General features: G+C 35.3%; 1 non-coding gene across 1 annotated transcript; it reads left to right on the top strand.

Moving 5' to 3' along the window:
* Positions 1–9,224: 9,224 nt before the first annotated feature.
* On the top strand, positions 9,225–9,328 carry LOC148551124 (small nucleolar RNA R71). The gene has a single exon (XR_015892529.1). It is a non-coding gene; the product is annotated as a small nucleolar RNA R71 (small nucleolar RNA).
* The last annotated feature ends 2,683 nt before the right edge of the window (positions 9,329–12,011 follow it).

Genomic DNA, 12,011 nt, shown 5'->3' with positions numbered 1-12,011 from the left:
GGCATGGAAGATTCTCTACTGTAAGAGTGTGCAAGTTACTATATCCCTGGCGTGGCAGAAAGGCGACATCCTCGGAGATGTGTCGGGTTGGCATTTTGAATCGACAAGTGATATCCCGAGCCAAATAGGATAGATATTTATCATATGCATCTTCTACATGCTTGCTTGCTTTGATTACTTGTGTTATGGCTAATTGAATAACATGTCTAAATGCTAGTTGATTTACCTGCTATGTATGTATACTACTTGTGTTTTACTTGCTTGCATTATCTGTGATTGTCTGGTGCTGAAGAGGTTAGGTAGTCGGTACCGATGAGATCGCGTGGAGGGTAGGTTGGCGAAGGCTGTGGGATACAGCGATGTGATTGGTATTAGTTAGAAATCCCCTAATTTTAGATAACCCTATTTCTGGTTTATGGTTTAAGTTATATATTTTGTTAAGCTTGAATATCTGTATCGATGTGAAGTTCTAGGATTTTCTTTGGTGTCCCAGAACCTTACATCTTATATACTGGGTACTGTTACCATACTGAGAACCTCCGATTCTCATACCATATGTTGTTGTTGCTTTTCATATGCAGGTCATAACCCACCTCGGTGAGTTGCGGGATGGTGATAGCGCGGAGGATCTTTTGCTATCTCTTTGTATTTTGATTATTTGTTGTAGTACTTTCTCTCACCCTTTTTATGTTAGACTTTATGGCCTTAGAGGCTTGATTTGAAAGATAAGTTGTATAAGCTGTTTTAAACTTCCAAAAATTCTTTTGTATTTTAGTTTTACTAGCCGGCCTAAACTCCACAGGTTGTAACTAGTCCTCTTTTTGGTATATCATACTTATATATATATATTGTTAATTTAATTATTACCTTGTGTATCAGGGAGATATCTACAAGGTTTTATATATATTATATTTTGTTCTGTCTGTGCCTACGCGTTTAGTTACCGTGTGTGAACGTTTCACGCTTTGTAATTCCGTTTTATGTGACCTTGAGCTTTTACTCCTTCATTGGGCTCCTATTATTATTATTCCTTTCTATATATATAAATATATTAGTGTATAAGCCTTAGAACTGTCATGACGCTTTGTTATCCTTCGCTTTACAGCTAGAAGTAAGGCTTAGAATAACGGTATGTTACAAAGTAAAACCCATTGGTTGTTGTTGGATGTACAAAATTAAACGTTGGTCGAATGGATCAATCGAGCTTTACAAGGCCCGTTTAGTTTCCAAAGGTTTCACTCAGAAAAAAAGAGTGGATTTTTTGGAAACATTCTCCCCCGCTGTCAAGCCTATGACTATCCACATCGTTCTCTGATGAATCCACATTTCATGGTATTTATTTGCTTCAATTGACTGGATTTTATTGACTTTTCTCATATTTATCCATCGAAATAGCATAGTTTCATGATTTCTTCCTAAATTGTGCTTGAAAGTAAAACATGCTTTTTAGGTCTTATAATTGCTAAATTTTATTCACTTTAATTCTATTTGATGTCTTGATGTATTTGTTGAGTTATTTGAGGTTTTCAAGGCAAGTATGGATTGAAGAAATGAGGAAAAAGCATGCAAAAGAGAAGAAATCATGAAGAAATGGAGTTTGGAAGTCTTCAGCATCCATCCATATGCATAGTGATGCGTGTGTACACACGTTTTGAAGTTGTGCAACCGTGCATTACGCGCGGTTGCATGCATGCATATGCATGGATGTAACTCTTCGCAACCATGCGTACGCATGGTAGGTCATGCGTACGTACGAGTGCAGGCACGTGACCTCATTAAATGCAATGGGGCAAATTCTAGGCTTCCAGAGCCCAATCCAACTCATTTCTGAAGCTATTTGAGGCCAAATTCAAGAAGGAACAAGGGAAGAGCAATTAGGTTTAGTTTTAGAACATATTTTAGATCATTTCTAGAGAGAGAAGCTCTCTGTTCTCTCTAGAATTTTGGATAGATTAGTTAAATTTCTCTTAAATGATGCTTTGATACTTGTGTTGATTTAGATTTCATTACTATTTCTTGTTCTAGCATCTTACTTCTTTTAGTTTTACTTGTTATTTCTTTTATTTGGATATTTTATTATTGATGAACTCTTGTTAATTTTAATTTTTATTAATGCAATTTGATAATTTTATGTTTATTGTTATTTAATTGAGTTGTTATTATTATTTTCTTACATTTGGTAGCTTTACATTTTGTTATTATTGCAATTTAATAAGCTTTTTATTTTCATGCACACCAATTATTTGATAAAATGCTTGGCTTAGTTTTAGTATAGTTTTTCACACTCTTGGCTTGGAATTTAGGACTTAGGAACCTTGAGTCATTGATGTCCATTCTTGATTGATATATTAGGGTAGTTAGTTGATTTGGTTTCCACTAACGCTAGTCTTTCACTAAGCTAATTAGTGAGTTAGTTAGGACTTGTGGATTGAGATCAACTATGCCTATTTGACATATCCTCGATGTTAGGGTTAACTAAGTAGGATTAAATCTTTATAATCATCTATGTTTATAGTCAATGGCTAGGATAGGTAACCTTTACTCTCATTCTTTGCCAAAAGGTTTCTAGCATCTGAATTTTCCTTTCTCTTGATTAATTGCCTTGAGTTTAATTACTTTTGATATTTAGTTATTATTTGTTTCTTTAATTTTTCTTGCTATTTACATTTCTTGCCTCTTGCAATCAAACCCTCCATTCCCTCAAAGCCAATAATGAGACACTTCATTGCAATTCCTAGGGAGAACGACCCAAGATTTAAAATCTTGGTTATTTTGTGTTGATTATTGTGACATCTTTGAATTAAACTTTGATTGAGAGTGAATTGTTAGTTTGGACTATACTTGCAACGAAGAAATTCTATTTTGTGAAATTCTAAACCTACCTATTGGCCTTCATCATTCTCAGTCTAGCTTCCATTCGGTGGTTGCCTATATAGCAGCTGGACGTGAACAACGTCTTTTTGCACGGCAATTTGTCTAAAGTTGTATATATGGAACTCCCTCCTGATCCCTCCTTTGGCTGATCTAATTAGTGCTTCTGGCTTCTCAAGTCTTTGTATGGTTTACGGCAATCAAGCCGTATGTGGTATGAGAAGCTTTATGTTCTACTTATTTCTTGTGGCTATCAACAAACCGTTTTTTACTATAGTTTGTTCATTAATGTTAAGGGCAGTGAAGTTTGCATCTTGTTGATTTATGTTGATGATATTGTAATTACTGGTAGTTCAGTTTCTGAAATGGCAGCAATGAAGAAAATTCTGAATGATTATTGTAAAATTAAGGATTTGGGTATTTTGAAATATTTTTTGGATATTGAAGTGGCTCACTCCAGTTCAGGAATTTTCTTGTCACAATGTAAATACTGTTTAAATATGTTATATGATTGTAGACTTTTAGGAGCCAAGCCTATTGGGATTCCTACGGACAGTACTACTAAGCTTTCACAAGATGATAGTTCCTTGTTGCAAGATCTTTTTATTTATCGACATTTGGTTGGGCGACTCATCTACTTAACCACCGGCCAGATATTACTTACACTACCCAACAATTAAGTCAGTTCATGGCTACCCCAACTCAGAATCATTATAAGTCAGCCATCTGTGCTCTTCAATATCTCAAGAACAGCTCGGGGAGGGGGCTTTTCTTTTTTAGGAGTTCAACAGTTCAGATTTCTGGTTTTAGCGATTCCGATTGGGTTGGGTGTCCAGATATGCGTCGTTCTTTAACTGGCTTCTGCTTTTTTTCTCGGAGAGTCCCTTATTTCCTAGAAAACAAAGAAACAGGCCACTGTTGTACGTTCATCAACTGAAGCATAGTAACGTGCTCATGCTAATACCACTTACGAACTCTTATGGATATTGAATTTGCTGGGTTTTCTTCATGTTTCTTGTGATAGACCTCCTATTTTGTTTTGCGATCATTAGAGTGCTCTTCATATAGATGCCAATCCAATTTTTCACGAGCACACAAAATATTTGGAGGTTGATTGTCATCTGGTGCGTCAAAAATCTCAGGCTAGGGTAATGAAGTTGTTGCCTGTCCCTTCTTCTGGTTAACTTGCAGATATCTTTGCCAAGCCACTTCCAACTAAACCTTTCTACGCCAACTTATCCAAACTAGGGATTCTCAACGTATACCATCTTCTAGCTTGTGAGGGCATATTAAACCAACCACCATCAACCCAACATAGCAATAACACACAAGAGAATCAGGCCCAAATACAAAATTCAGAATAAGCAACTTTTTTCTCTATTATTTTTCTTTTACTCATGCTTTTTCTCTTTTGTTCTAGAATATGGTGACTCGCTTTTTTTGTTAGGATAAAATTATTTTAATTTTTAGATTTGATAGTTGTTATATAGATTCGCTAAGTTGTATGTTTTTCTTCTTGTATATATGCAACTTCTGCAATTATTGATCAATAATAAAATAGTAATACACATTTTATTCATCTTTATGCTTCTCTGCCTAATTCTTGTCAATAATTATATGTCAAAAATGATAAACATTAGTCGTATAAAGTTATAGAGAAGTTCAAATAATTATATTAGAATAGCATGTGATAAAAGTGATAGCATACATATTGTAAGACCCCGAATTTTTAAAAATTAAATAAGTTATTTATGATTTATGATATTTAATTAGGATTATATTTTCAGAGATTTTTATATTAATTGGGTATTTTCTTATTTATGATTTAAAACTTTAGTAATTGAATAATAATAAAGAATTTATATGATTGAATTTGAATAATTAGATTTTGAACATTATTTTATGATTTAAAAGAAAAGGTGATTTGATTATCTCTAATTCTTGAATTAGAGTATTTATTTAAAAATAATTTGTAAGTTTATGAATAAATAGTACTTTCTTTAAAGATAATTACTGTAAAGCCCTGAATGTCTACTTTCCAACGCAATTAAGAGCGCGTCATTTAGACTTCTGTAGCTCCAGAAAATCTACTTTGAGTGCAGGGAGGTCAGAATCCAACAGCATCTGCAGTCCTTCTTCAACCTCTGAATCTGATTTTTGCTCATGTCCCTCAATTTCAGCCAGAAAATACCTGAAATCATAGAAAAACACACAAACTCATAGTAAAGTATAGAAATGTGATTTTTATTTAAAAACTAATAAAAATATACTAAAAACTAACTAAATCATACTAAAAACTATGTAAAAACAATGCCAAAAAGCGTATAAATTATCCGCTCATCACAACACCAAACTTAAATTGTTGCTTGTACCCAAGCAACTGAAAATCAAATAGGATAAAAAGAAGAGAATATACTATAAATTCCAAAATATCAATGAAACTTAGCTCCAATCAAATGAGCGGGACTAGTAGCTTTTTGCCTCTTGAATAGTTTTGGCATCTCACTTTATCCATTGAAATTCAGAATGATTGGCATCTATAGGAACTTAGAATTTAGATAGTGTTATTGACTCTCCTAGTTCAGTGTGTTGATTCTTGAACACAACTACTTTATGAGTCTTGGTCGTGGCCCTAAGCACTCTGTTTTCCAGTATTTCCACCGGATACATACATGCCACAGACACATAACTGGGTGAACCTTTTCAGATTGTGACTTAGCTTTGCTAAAGTCCCCAATTAGAGGTGCCCAGGGTTCTTAAGCACACTCTTTTTTTGCTTTGGACCTTGACTTTAACCGCTCAGTCTCAAGTTTTCACTTGACACCTTCACGCCACAAGCACATGATTAGGGACAGCTTGGTTTAGCCGCTTAGGCCAGGATTTTATTCCTTTAGGGCCCTCCTATCCACTGATGCTCAAAGTATTGGATCCTTTATTACCCTTGCCTTTTGGTTTAAAGGGCTATTGGCTTTTTGCTCTTGCCTTTTGGTTTAAAGAGCTTTTGGCTTTTTTTGCTTGCTTTTTCTTTTTCTTTCTCTCTTTTTTTTTTGCAAGCTTTGTATTCACTGCTTTTTCTTGCTTCAAGAATTAATTTTATGATTTTTCAGATTATCAATAACATTTCTCCTTTTTCATCATTCTTTCAAGAGCCAACATATTTAACATTCATAAACCACAATATCAAAAGACATATGCACTGTTCAAGCATTCATTCAGAAAACAAAAAGTTTGTCACCACATCAAAATAATTAAACTAGTTTCAAGGATGAATTCGAAACCATGTACTTCTTGTTCTTTTGTAATTAAAGAATTTTTCATTTAAGAGAGGTGATGGATTCATAGGACATTCATAGCCTTAAGACATAGACACTTAAATACTAATGATCATGTAATAAAGACACAAACATAAATAAAATATAAGGCTCAAAAACCGAAAAACAGGAAAATAAGAACAAGGAGATTAAGGAACGGGTCCACCTTAGTAAGGGTGGTGTCTTCCTCTTCTTGAAGAACCAATGGTGCTCTTGAGCTCCTCTATGTCTCTTCCTTGCCTTTGTTGCTTCATCCCTAGTGATTTTGGTGCTCCTATCCTTAGTTGTCCATGTTGGAACTTAATTCTCCTAGGGAGGTGTTAATTTGCTCCCAATAGTTTTGTGGAGAAAAGTGCATCCCTTGAGGTATCTCAGGGATTTCATGATGAGGAATTTTCTCATGCTCTTGTTGAGGTCCATAAGTGGGCTCTCTTGTTTGCTCCATCCTTTTCTTAGCGATGAGCTTTTGAGATGAATCTTTCCATCTCCCATGACTCAGAGGTGGAAGCTTTTGCCTTCCCTTTCCTCTTTCTAGAGGTTTCTCTAACCTTAAGTGTCATAAATGGTTATGGAAAAACAAAAAGCCATGCTTTTACCACACCAAACTTAGAAGGTTTGTTCGTCCTCGAGAAAAAGAAGAAAGAAGTGAGTAAAAGAAGAAGAAAATAGAGGAGATGAAGGTATGTGAATGGTTCAGCCAAGGGGGTTTTAGGTGGTTATGATGTGTGAAAAGGAAGGAGTGATGGTTTGAATTTGAGTGGGTGGGTGTAGGTGGGTTGTATGATGATTTTGGAGGAGTAATGGAGGTAATTGGTGGAGGTTATTTGGGGAAGAAAGTTATGAAAGGGTGTGAAGAGTAGAGAAGAAAAGGTGGGGATCCTGTGGAGTCCACAGATCCTGAGGTGTCAAGGATTTCCCATCCCTGCACCATTTAGGCGTGCAAAACACCCTCTGTATGCATGTCTGGTGTTAAACGCCAGCTTGCTACTTGTTTCTGGCATTTAACGCCACTTCCATGCTCTGTTCTGGCGTTAAACGCCAGTCTGGTGCTTGTTTCTGGCGTTTAACGCCACTTCCATGCTCTGTTCTGGTGTTAAACGCCAGTTTGATGCCTCTTACTGGCATTTAAACGCCAGTAAGTTCCTCCTCCAGGGTGAGCTATCTTTAATGCTGTTTTTCATTCTGTTTTTGATTTTTCAGTAGTTTTTGTGACTCCACATAATCATCAACCTAAAAAAACATAAAATAATAATAGAAAATAAATAGATATAATTAAATAACATTGGGTTGCCTCCCAACAAGCGCTTCTTTAATGTCAATAGATTGAGAGTGAGCTCTTATGGAGCCTCACAGATGTTCAGAGCATTGTTGGGACCTCCCAACACCAAACTTAGAGTTTGAATGTGGGGGTTCAATACCAAACTTAGAGTTTGGTTGTGGCCTCCCAACACCAAACTTAGAGTTTGACTGTGGGGGCTTTGGTTGACTCTGCAGTGAGAGAAGCTTTTCATGCTTCCTCTCCATGGTTACAGAAGGAGAACCTTGAGTCTTAAATACAAGGTAGTCCTCATTCAGTTGAAGGACCAACTCTCCTCTGTCTACATCAATCACAGCTCTTGCTGTGGCTAGGAAGGGTCTTCTAAGGATGATGGATTCATCCTCATCCTTCCCAGTGTCTAGGATTATGAAATCAGCAGGGATGTAAAGGCCTTCAACCTTTACTAACACGTCCTCTACTAATCCATAAGCTTGTTTTCTTGAGTTATCTGCCATCTCTAATGAGATTCTGGCAGCTTGCACCTCAAAGATCCCAAGTTTCTCCATTACAGAGAGTGGCATAAAGTTAATGCCTGACCCCAGGTCACACAGAGCCTTCTCAAGGTCATGGTGCCTATGTTACAGGGTATTAAGAATTTACCAGGATCCTGTTTCTTTTGAGGTAGAGTTTGCTGAACCAAGGCATTTAGTTCCTTGATGAGCAATTGAGGTTCATCCTCCCAAGTCTCATTACCAAATAATTTGTCATTTAGCTTCATGATTGCTTCTAAATATTGAGCAACTTGCTCTTCAGCAATGTCTTCATCTTCTTCAGAAGATGAATAGTCATCAGAGCTCATCAATGGTAAAAGGAGGTTCAATGGAATCTCTATGGTCTCTAGATGAGTCTCAGATTCCTTTGGTTTCTCAAAGGGAAACTCCTTATTGGTCACTGAGCGTTCCAGGAGGTCTTCCTCACTAGGATTCACGTCCTCCCCTTCCTCTCTGGGTTCGGCCACACCAAGTAAGGTAATGGCCTTGCACTCTCTTTTTGGATTCTCTTCTGTATTGCTTGGGAGAGTACTAGGAGGAGTTTCAGTGACTCTTTTACTCAGCTGGCCCACTTGTGCCTCCAAATTTCTAATGGAGGACCTTGTTTTATTCATGAAACTTAAAGTGGCCTTAGATAGATCAGAGACTATATTTTCTAAGCTAGATGGATTCTGCTCAGAATTCTCTGTCTGTTGCTGAGTGGATGATGGAAAAGGCTTGCTATTGCTAAACCTGTTTCTTCCACCATTATTAAAGCCTTGTTGAGGCTTTTGTTGATCCTTCCATGAGAAATTTGGATGATTTCTCCATGAGGAATTATAGGTATTTCCATAGGGTTCACCCATGTAATTCACCTCTGCTATTGCAGGGTTCTTAGGATCATAAGCTTCTTCTTCAGAAGATGCCTCTTGAGTACTATTGGAAGCAGCTTGCAATCCATTCAGACTCTGAGAAATCATATTGACTTGCTGAGTCAATATTTTATTCTGAGCCAGTATGGCATTCATAGTATCAATTTCAAGAACTCCCTTCCTCTAAGGCGTCCCATTACTCACAGGATTCCTTTCAGAAGTGTACATGAACTGGTTATTTGCAACCATGTCAATGAGTTCCTGAGCTTCTACAGGTGTTTTCTTTAGGTGAATGGATCCACCTGCAGGATGGTCCAATGACATCTTTGATAACTCAAACAGACCATCATAGAATATATCCAGGATGGTCTATTCTGAAAGCAAGTCAGAGGGACACTTTTTGGTCAGTTCCTTGTATCTCTCCCAAGCTTCATAGAGGGATTCACCTTCTTTCTGTTTGAAAGTTTGAACATCCACTCTAAGCTTGCTAAGCTTTTGAGGAGGAAAGAACTTGGCTAAGAAAGCCACTATCTTTAGGTTGAGAGTCCAATCATATTCTAGCTCTGTCTCTTACAGCAAACGGGAAAAGAATAAGCTTGTAGACCTCAGGATCAACCCCATTGGTCTTAACAGTATCGCAGATTTGTAAGAATTCAGTTAAGAACTGAAAAGGATCTTCTGATGGAAGTCCATGAAACTTGCAATTCTGTTGCATCAGAGAAACTAATTGAGGTTTTAGCTCAAAATTGTTTGCTCCAATGGCAGGGATTGAGATGCTTCTTCCATGTAAGTTGGAATTTGGTACAGTAAAGTCACCAAGCATCTTCCTTGCATTGTTATTATTTTCGGCCATGTCTCCTTCTTTTTCGAAATTTTCTGTCAGATTTTCTCCAGAGAGTTGTGCTTTAGCTTCCCTTAGCTTCCTTTTCAAAGTCCTTTCAGGTTCAGGATCAGCTTCAACAAGAATGTTCTTGTCCTTATTCCTGCTCATATGAAAAAGAAGAGAACAGAAAATAATAGGGATCCTCTTTGCTACAATAAAGAGGTTCCTTTATGTGAGTAGAAGAGAAGAAAAAGAATTTGAACACAGAAAGAGGGAGAGGGTTTGAATTTTTAAGAATAAGAGAAGTATTAGTAGATAAATAAAATAATTAGAAAGAGATGAGGGAGAGAGAATTTTGAAAATTAAAAGAAGAAAAAAAGAGAAATATTTTTGTTTTTATTTTATTTATTAATTAGTATTCAAAAAAGTTAGAAGAAGCAATTAATTAATTAAAAAGATTTTTGAAAAAGAGGGAGGTGATTTTCGAAAATTAGAGAGAGAAAATTAGTTAGGTAGTTTTTGAAAAAGATATGATTGAAATAGTAAACTTTTAAAATTAAACAAAAAGTCAAGTAGTTAATTGAAAAAGATTTGAAAATCAATTTTTGAAAAGATAAGAGGTTAGAAAAGATTTTGAAATTGATTTTGAAAAGATGTGATTGAAATTTATTTTGAAAAAGATTTGAAAAAGAAATTTAAAAAGATTTGATTTTGAAAATTAAAGTTGATTACTTGACCAACAAGAAACTAAAAAGATATGATTCTAGAGTTTAAAGATTGAACCTTTCTTAATAGGCAAGTAACAAACTTTAAAATTTTTTAATCAATCACATTAATTGTTAATAAAGTATTTGAAATTATGAAATAAAATAAGAAAAAAATTTTTGAAAGTCAATTTGAATTTTCGAAAATATGAAAGAAAAATGAAAAAGATTTGATTTTTGAAAAAGATTTGAAAAAGATAGAATTTTTTAAATTGAAAATTTGATTTGACTCATAAGAAACAACTAGATTTTAAAAATTTTTGAAAAAGTCAACTCAAATTTTCGAATTTTATGAGTGAAAAAGGGAAAAGATATTTTTTTATTTTTGAATTTTAATGATGAGAGAGAAAAACATCAAAAAGACTCAATGCATGAAAATGTTGGATCAAAATAAATGATGCATGCAAGAACACTATGAATGTCAAGATGAACACCAAGAACACTTTGAATGTCAAGATGAACACCAAGAACTTATTTTTGAAAATTTTTTAAGAAAAAAAAAACATGCAAGACACCAAACTTAGAAATTTTTAATTTGTTTGACACTATGAATGCAAGAATGCATATGAAAAACAAGATGCAACACACAACAAGAAAATATGAAGATCAAATAAGAGGATTCATCAAGAACAACTTGAAGATCATGAAGAATGCAATGCCTGAATTTTCGAAAAATGCAAGAAAGATATAAACATGCAATTGACACCAAACTTATGACTTGACACTAGACTCAAACAAGAAACATCAAATTATTTTTGGTTTTTTGGTTTTATAATTTTTTTTTTTGGTTTTTCAAAAATTAATTGGAAAAAGAAAAATAGGGATTTCAAAATTTTTAATGAGAATTCCAGGAATCATGCAATGTTAGTATAAAGCTCCGGTCCAGGAATTAGACATGGCTCACTAGCCAGCCAAGCTTTCAGTGAAAGCTCCGGTCCAAAACACTAGACATGGCCAATGGCCAACCAAGCTTCAGCAGATACAAATCAGGCATATAGCAGCTGATTAGATGAGAGTCCAAGGGCTCTTGCCATGATAAGTGGAAGCCTCAGTCCAAAAATTTAGACATGGCTTGACAGCCAGCCAGGCTTCAACAGATAATGAAGAAACCCTAGAATTCATTCTTAAAAATTCTGAAGAACATAATAAAATTTCTTTTTTTTTCGAAAATAAGAATAATAAAAACAAAAAGATTAAAATTAAAATAAAATTACCTAATCTGAGCAACAAGATGAACCGTCAGTTGTCCAAACTCGAATAATCCCCGGCAACGGTGCCAAAAACTTGGTGCGCAGAAATCGTGATCGTTCATTCCTTGGTAACGCCGTCAAAAACTTTATACGCACGTTCATAATTTTAGTTCTTTGTCACAACTTCGCACAACTAACCAGCAAGTGCACTGAGTCGTCCAAGTAATAAACCTTACGTGAGTAAGGGTCGATCCCACGGAGATTGTCGGCTTGAAGCAAGCTATGGTCACCTTGCAAATCTCAGTCAGGCGGATTCAAATGGTTATGGTGAATTGATAGTTAAAATATAATTAAAATATAAAATGGGATAGAGATACTTATGTAATTCATTA

This window comes from Arachis ipaensis, chromosome B7, assembly GCF_059453495.1.
Source record: "Arachis ipaensis isolate K30076 ecotype BB chromosome B7, ASM5945349v1, whole genome shotgun sequence".
Lineage (NCBI taxonomy): Eukaryota > Viridiplantae > Streptophyta > Magnoliopsida > Fabales > Fabaceae > Arachis > Arachis ipaensis.
This window is presented reverse-complemented; position numbering and strand designations above follow the sequence as displayed.